A 7,394-nucleotide genomic window follows, 5' to 3' on the forward strand; every position below is an offset into this window, starting at 1 on the left:
CCAACATACAACTTTTACAGTTGTTTTTCGGTTGTGTTTCTCTTCTAAAATGCTTTTTTAAACAGTTGGCCTATGATCATTCTCCCAGGCTTCTTTCATATTTGTGCAAACAACAAGCTTTTATTAAGCACCTACTATATGCTAAGCACTGATAGATGCTAGAGATAGAGCCAGTTGTTAAATTTTTACTGAGCATTTACATCTCAGAAATTGGCAAACACAAAATCAGGACTTCGTTTATTGTCTTGTTAATTTGTTATACTTGTTTTTGTCTTGCCTTAAGAAAGTGATGGAGAAAACATGAATAATAATCCAGATTGAATTTAAAGATGTCACATGCACATTTTTTCCCCTCTAGAAAGCTGGTTGTTAAACATTTACCAGCATACTCCTGCATATGTCTCTGTGTATATGTATGCATGTGTATATACATAGCATAATTATAAAGTGAATAAATACAGATATATACAGAATAGTTAATCCAAGGTAGTTAGGGGGGACATTTGTGTTTTGGGGTATCAGTGAAGGCTTGATGTTGAACAGATGCTCTTACCTTGCTTTGGCAGCAATCTGGGGATACCTACGAAATCCTCAGAATCATGCTTTTAAATGCATAAAAATAAAGTACGTCAGATTACTGAGGAAACCGGGTATGTTTAAATACATTTATCCAAACTTTTTTTAGAAGAGCCAGTTCATGAACTTCAGGGGAAGAAGCCCGGATACAGAAGATGGCAGCCGACCTGCATGACCAAAGCAGAGAAGGGCTGTGTGCGGGCTGAGGTGGGGAGGGAAGGCATTCCAGGCTTGGGGATAGATGTCACAAAGGCAGAGAGACAGAAGATGGAGAGGCCGCTTAGCCTCAGCACAGTATGTGGAGAAGGGTGATACCCAATGAGGCTGAGAGGACAGGCCCACTTGCCTGGGGCTTTAAAAGCTAAACAGAGGGGTTTCTCTCTGAAACAGTAGAAAGCCACTAGAGTTAATCCAGGAGAGGAGACAATGGTCAGATTTGCTCTTAACAGCAAACGGTAGGCTGTCCCAAAGTGGAGAGAGCCTTGAGGCAGGGAGACCAGGTGGGAGGCAGTTAGTCTCAGTGAGAAGGGGTGAGGGTCTGAACTGGGGGAGAGGAGAGAAGGGGTTGGCTGCGAGACATAGTGTGCTGCAAAACTGCAGGATTTGGCTGTGGATTGGCTATGTGAGGTGAGGGAGCAGCTGGAAGGATGGTGCAGAAATAATGACATGAAGAAAAGACTGAGGGGAAAGATCATCTATCTGTTCACAGTGGGCATGATGAGTCTGAGATTTCTCAGGGACATCTGGTTTGAAATGTCCAATAGATAATTGGTGGCGTTGGACTGAAGCTCAGGGGAGAGACAGGAGCTGGATGTGTGTGTGTCCACATGTGTAGACAGATTCGTGTGTTACACACCTCTAGCTTAGCTTCATTTACTTAGGGATGATCATAAACTGTGGGGAGCCAATGATAAACCTGGGGAGAGTGGAGAAGGAGAAGAAAAAAGGGCGTAGGACCAACAGTGAGTGAACGCTCCCAGCTGAGCTCATGAGTAAGAGCTTGCACTCGGACCCTTAGCGACAAGAAGACGAACTGAAGCTTCTCTTGTGCCAATGCAGGGCCATTGGGTACTGTGTGAGAAGCCGTGCAGTTTAGCAGCTGGGCTGTTCATCGCTGCTGCTGATCGGCCCTTCTCGCTCTTGCCCCACAGCAGGTTTTGATCCTTACATTCTCTCTCCTTATCTTCCACAACGCTTCCTGGCCTGTGCTTCCAGATAAGGATAGAACTTCTCAATTGACTGAGAAGATTGGGGCCATCAAGAGGAATTTTTCAAGGAGATTACAGTCTAGTAATGAGACTGGTGTTTTGTTTTTTGTAACCTTGGGACACCTACCAAGCTGCTTGGCACCTGGTGGGGTCTCAAGAAATATCTGTTGATTGAGCAAACACCGTATTTACTCATGTCACTAAGGTCTGCTGTATCCAGGGCAGTGTGCTGGGTCCTGCTGTGCTAATGCAGAAATAGATGGCTCAAGTTGAGGAGGTGTCAGTTGGTGGCATCAGGGGAGCCTTCAAGGAGGAGGTGGCTCGTGGGCAACCTGTGTACCACGGCCATTTACCCTAGAGTTCCACTGGTGAAGGGCTGAGTCAGCAACCTCGTTATTCTGATTTCCTGTCCAGTGGCTTAATTCTCCTGGCTTTTCCTTGTAGGATTTTAAAGTGTTCTTACTGGCGCACTCATGCTAGCTCTGTAATAACAAATGAAAGTCTCCAGACAAAGACTGGCTCATTCTTGTGGGCCAGTAGGAGATATGCCATCCCAGGGTGGAGGAGCAGAGAAGGTTTTAGAAACGAGAGTGTGGGAAAGGCGGCGTGCTCCTATCAGCCCCTGCCGTAGCCTGGGTGAGCCCCCAGCACCAGCATGTGCGCTTCGGTCAGCAGGGCTGGGGCGATGCCCTCACCTGTGCTGGGACAACTTGTCTGAGCAGATTCTGGGCTTGAAGGTTGGGGGGCTCGTTGGCCCCATCTTGGGGCTTGCACCCACATCTTGTCCCCAGCTCTGCCATCCGGTGTTCTTCAGCGCACTGGGCTTTGGACAGAAAACTGGAGGCCCAGCAGCAACATGAAGGTTTGTTTGTAGTCCAAGAGCTGGGTAGTTCTTGGTCCCCTCTCTTCTTTCTCCCCGTTGTAACTGTGCTGCTGTTACATTGCAAAGACAAGAGGGCTGCCTCGGGCTGAGGGCCAGTCTGTGGTTTTGTCTTCTTGATGGGTCACTTTGCCCTGGGGGCCCCTCCTGCTTAGCTAGAGCAGCACAGGCCGCATCTACAACCTTTGAGAACCCAGGGGCATCTCTCTTCTTGCGACAATGATCCCTCTTTTCATTGATCCAAACACAAATGGTTTTGAAAACCTTTGGAATTCTCTTGACTTACCATATCATGAATAGAAGTGACTTTTAGAAGCAGTAGAAAAACAGTACTTAGATACTTCATCTCCCAAGCTGAGCCCTTGTCTTCTGGCTGTTTCTTAGTGAGTCTATGACAAAATCTAGAAATTCAAGCTTATTGAAGTGTTTTCCTTTCATTCTGAATAGAATCCTAGCAGGTACACAGGTTTTCTGCTTTAATGTAATCATAGAATTTCATTGGGCTCCTTTAGTAGGAAGAATGCTAATCAAGTCACATAGAGGCAGCTTAAATGGAAGAAACCTGTATTGTATGGATCTCTGGTGACGTGAGTCCTGCATAGGAAACTGAAAGGCCTTGGGGGAAGTAAATATGTGGTTTCATTTTTTCCAGGTGAAGGGCCCGTGATTTTGGAAAAAGAGATAATGTGTACAACGAGGTAGCTAGGTAATAAGGTGGTGTGGAGTAATAAGGATTTGTCTTCTGGACCAGAATAAGAAGATTCTGGGGAAAGTACGTCTTGCTCCAGGGAAGTGTTGGAAAGACAGTGATGTGGCAGGAGCTTTATGGACCTCCACAATAGGGCTTTAAACCAGACTTTGAAAGGACAGGAAGGCCCCAGTAAAGCTGTAAACCCAGCTCCTCTGCAAGGTAATGTTACATGGAACAAAGAGATGGGAGGAAGAACTTATCTTTTTCAGGAGAACTTCATTGGAAGGAAGATCCCAGGGGCGGGGCAGGGGACTCCTCTCACAGACACAGGATGGGGAAGGAACTTTACTAATAGAATTATAGCCCACAAAAGAGTGGTTTTAGTGATGGAACATTCCAGCGAGCCACCTTTCTGCTTGAAGTCTCATCTCACTAAAAGCAGTATCGGATACATTTTCGGTTTGTTTTAAGTTTTCTCTCTGAAGTAGGAGGAAGTGGTGAGAGAAACACCTGCTCTCCTTGTGAATGATAAGTGGAAGGGCCTGGGATGTGTGTTTGGATTAGGGCTAGTGATGGAAACCTGGGGAGAAAGTGACTGCCATTTTGAAACATGGTAAAGGAGGAGATCTTGGGCTCGGTCCAAAACATGACTTAGACTGCCGGAAAGTGGGACGATTTAAGAGACTAGAAGAGGAGAGTGAATCTGCTCAAGAAGAATGATTTTCTTTCACCTGGGGGCCACTTCTACTTAGCTAGAACAGCAGAGGCCACATCTGTCCCTGGACCTTTGTTTAGAGACTTCCTGTTTTGGAAGAAGGATTCCAGCTCAAGAAGAATGATGCTCCACAAAGTAGAGGGAGGCCTCCGGGGCAGACTAAAGGAACCAGCCAGTGAGACAGGAAGCTCCCTGTCTGACATGCTCATTTGGTCAGCCACTGGGGACGTTGGCCCGGGCAGACTGGGCTGAGGGAAGGGTTCTTTTCACAATATCAGGAGAGGAGTGTAGAGAAAGGAGAACTAGGCCATTCCTAATTTGCTTTCAATTTTTGTGTCATGAAGAATTAACTCCTCACTGGAAATTATTTTAGTTGACTTAACTGACTTGAAAGTTGGGCAGCTAGGTGGTGCAGCAGATAGAGCTCTGGGCTTGGAGTCAGACCAAATCCAGCCTCAAAACTTACTAGCTGGGTGACCCTGGGCAAGTCACTTTAACCCTGTTTGCAGCAGTTTCCTCACCTGTAAAATGACTTGAGAAGGAAATGGCAAACACTCCAGTATCTTTTCCCGGAAAACCCCAAAAGGGCTCACGAAGACTGCTGGACTACAGCAACAACTTCCGTTATTAGATTGTACATTTGTCTCAGTTTCCTCCTCTGTAAAATGGAGATAATAAAAGCAACTCTCTCCCGAGATTTTGTGAGGATCAAATGAGCTAATAATTTTAAAGTGCCTAGTATAGTGCCCAGCAGGTGCTATGTAAATGTTAGCTCTTATTGAAATCTCCCTACTTCCTCACCTTCTTAATACACTGATATCATTCCCTAGATGCCAGTTCAAATGATCTCCAATTTCACTGTACACAGTAAAGCAGAAAAGAGATTCAGTTTGGTTTTAGGTCTACAAACAGGTCTTGATATCAGTAGATATTGAAAATTGAAGTCTAGAGTCTCAGGAGGGAAGTCAGCGTTGGAGATAAAGACTTGGTAGTTACGTATGTTTCGCAGTTGAAACTGATAAGGTTACTAAGGGAGAGGACATATATGTATAAGGGGTGGGTATGTGTGTGCATGCATGTGTGTGTGTGTGTACGAGATCATGAGCACATACATAGAGATATAGAGATAGACAACCAAAGACAAAGTTGTGGGCAATGACTGTTGAGAATAAGAGGAGGAAAACAGAATCTAGTGAAAGAGACAGGAAGGTCAAAAGAGGAGGAGGTAGAATCCCAAGGGAGGAAGGGATTAGCCACTCTGCCATGTGCTATAAAGAGGCCAAGGAAGATGGAGACAGAGAAAAAGGACATTGACTTGAGCCATTTGGGAGGTTGTTGGTGATCCTGACACAGAAAATAATGGGGGTGTGAAGGCTATGGAAGGCCAATTGCAAGGGGTTTTGGAAGTGGAGCAGGTGGGGAAGTCAAGGCAGGAAATATAGATGACTCCTTTTAGAAACTAGATCGAAGAGGAACTCAAGATGAGGGGAAGAGAGCAGGGTCAAGGGAAAGTGTTCTGAGAGGAATGGCGTTGTTTATAGGCACAGTGGGGAGAGGCTGAAGATACAAAAGGGAGAGGTGATGGATGGAATGAGACATAGGCTGGGTCCAATGGAGGGATTAGCACTGACTAGAAGGAAGTTCTGAGATATGGAGAGGAATTGAAGGACCTTGGAGGCTGTTGGGTGGATAGAATGCAGGGCCTAGAGTCAGGAGACTCATTGCCCTGAGGTCAAACCCAGCCTTAGACACTTCCTAATCATGTGAACCTGGACAGGTCATGTTTGCCCCAGTTCCTTCATCTATAAAATGAGCTGGAGAAGGAAATGGCAAAGCACTCCAGTATCTTTGCCAAGAAAACCCCAAATGGGGCCATGGAGAGTCAGACATGACTGAAAAACAACTGAAGAGCAGGTGAGATGGCTTTGATCTCATAGTAGGCCGTCATCTTTTTTAATTGTAAGGGGAGAAGAGAAGGGTTTGGAAGAAATATTGTAGCTTGGAGTTGGTAAGAGATGAGGAAAAGGATTGTGGAGTAGAAGTAAGGACCCAACCCACATTAAGCTGTAGAAATTTATAGTGGACAAAATCAGTCCAGTTTCATGGTTCAGCAGAGTTTGGTAGCTCAGGAGTGGAATGTGAGTGGAAAAATTGAGTAGTGGGGCTTATCTTCGGGGATTAGCAGGCTAGGGAGGCTGAGGGACACTTGATAATGGCTTATGGGGGCTTGCTAGAGAGGCAAGAGAACTCAGAACAGCTGGGGTAGGTTAGAGGATGACTACAAAAGGATTGGGGGTTTAGGAGTAAAGGAGGTGAACAGGAAGCAGAGTACCCCATTCATTCAGCAAAGACTTCTTCAGTATTGAGTATCTACACTGCTCTGTGCTTGGCAAGATGATAAGCCATGGCCCCTGCCCTCACATTGTAAGGTCAAGAGGGAAATTTCCAAGTCCAGTGTCCTGGGGATGGAGCGGCACTATGAGGAGGGCTGGCTGGCTGAAGTGCAAGAAAGCTGCAGGTGATTGGATAAGAAGGGCTCTGGAGTTTCTCAAGTGGTAACTTTCTCTGATCCTGTCCTTTTCACACAGGAAACAACAATCTCGATGTTTTATGTATTTATTCTTGTCACCTATGCATGGATTATCAGCGTTGACAGGCTTTAAACTTCAGGTTCCTCAAGGGCAAAGAGAATGTTGGGTTTTCTTGCTTTCTGTCAAAAAAGCTGCAGACATACATCCTTGGCAATGTTGCTGAGTGGTGGTCTTAACAGTCTCCTGTGAGATCCTGGTCCAGGTGAAGGTCAGGCCTTTGCCTGAACACCTCCAGTACCACTGACCAGTTATCTCACAAGGGACCTTGTTCAATTTTGGGACAGATTTCGTTGTCAGAACATGTATCTGTGAATTGAGTCCAAGACTGGCTCCCCATAAATCCCACCCATTGTCCCTAATACCTTCCTCTGTCCTTTTCCACATGACAGATTTTGGCAAATTTGAAGCCTGCTCTAATGATGCTAAATCTTTTCTTGGTTTAAAGTCCCTAGCTCCTTCAGTGAATGCTACTGTGGCCTGGTTTTGAATCCACTCACTGTCTTGCTTACTCTGCTCTGAATGTACTTCAAAGGTTTTCAGTGTCCTTCCTGAAATGTGAGGTATAAAACCAAACCCACTACTCCAGATGTCTAACCTGAACCTAGTACAGTGGGGGATGCTTCCTTTATCCTGAAGGCTCTGCTTGGAGTAATCCACCTTTCCACCACATTAGCTTTTCGGGTGCTTCCACTTACTCTTGGGTCTGTGAGCTTGGAGTCAGCTAAAGGCTTTC

The 7,394-nt window shown here is 45.7% G+C and overlaps 1 protein-coding gene across 1 annotated transcript in view; it reads left to right on the plus strand.

Annotated features, from left to right (window-relative positions):
- The window catches only part of PSMD1 (proteasome 26S subunit, non-ATPase 1), a 114,827-nt gene that overhangs the window by 37,720 nt on the left and 69,713 nt on the right, over positions 1-7,394 (plus strand).

Source organism: Phascolarctos cinereus, unplaced genomic scaffold (assembly GCF_003287225.1).
Source record: "Phascolarctos cinereus isolate Bilbo 61053 unplaced genomic scaffold, phaCin_HiC Scaffold_5;HRSCAF=322, whole genome shotgun sequence".
NCBI lineage: Eukaryota > Metazoa > Chordata > Mammalia > Diprotodontia > Phascolarctidae > Phascolarctos > Phascolarctos cinereus.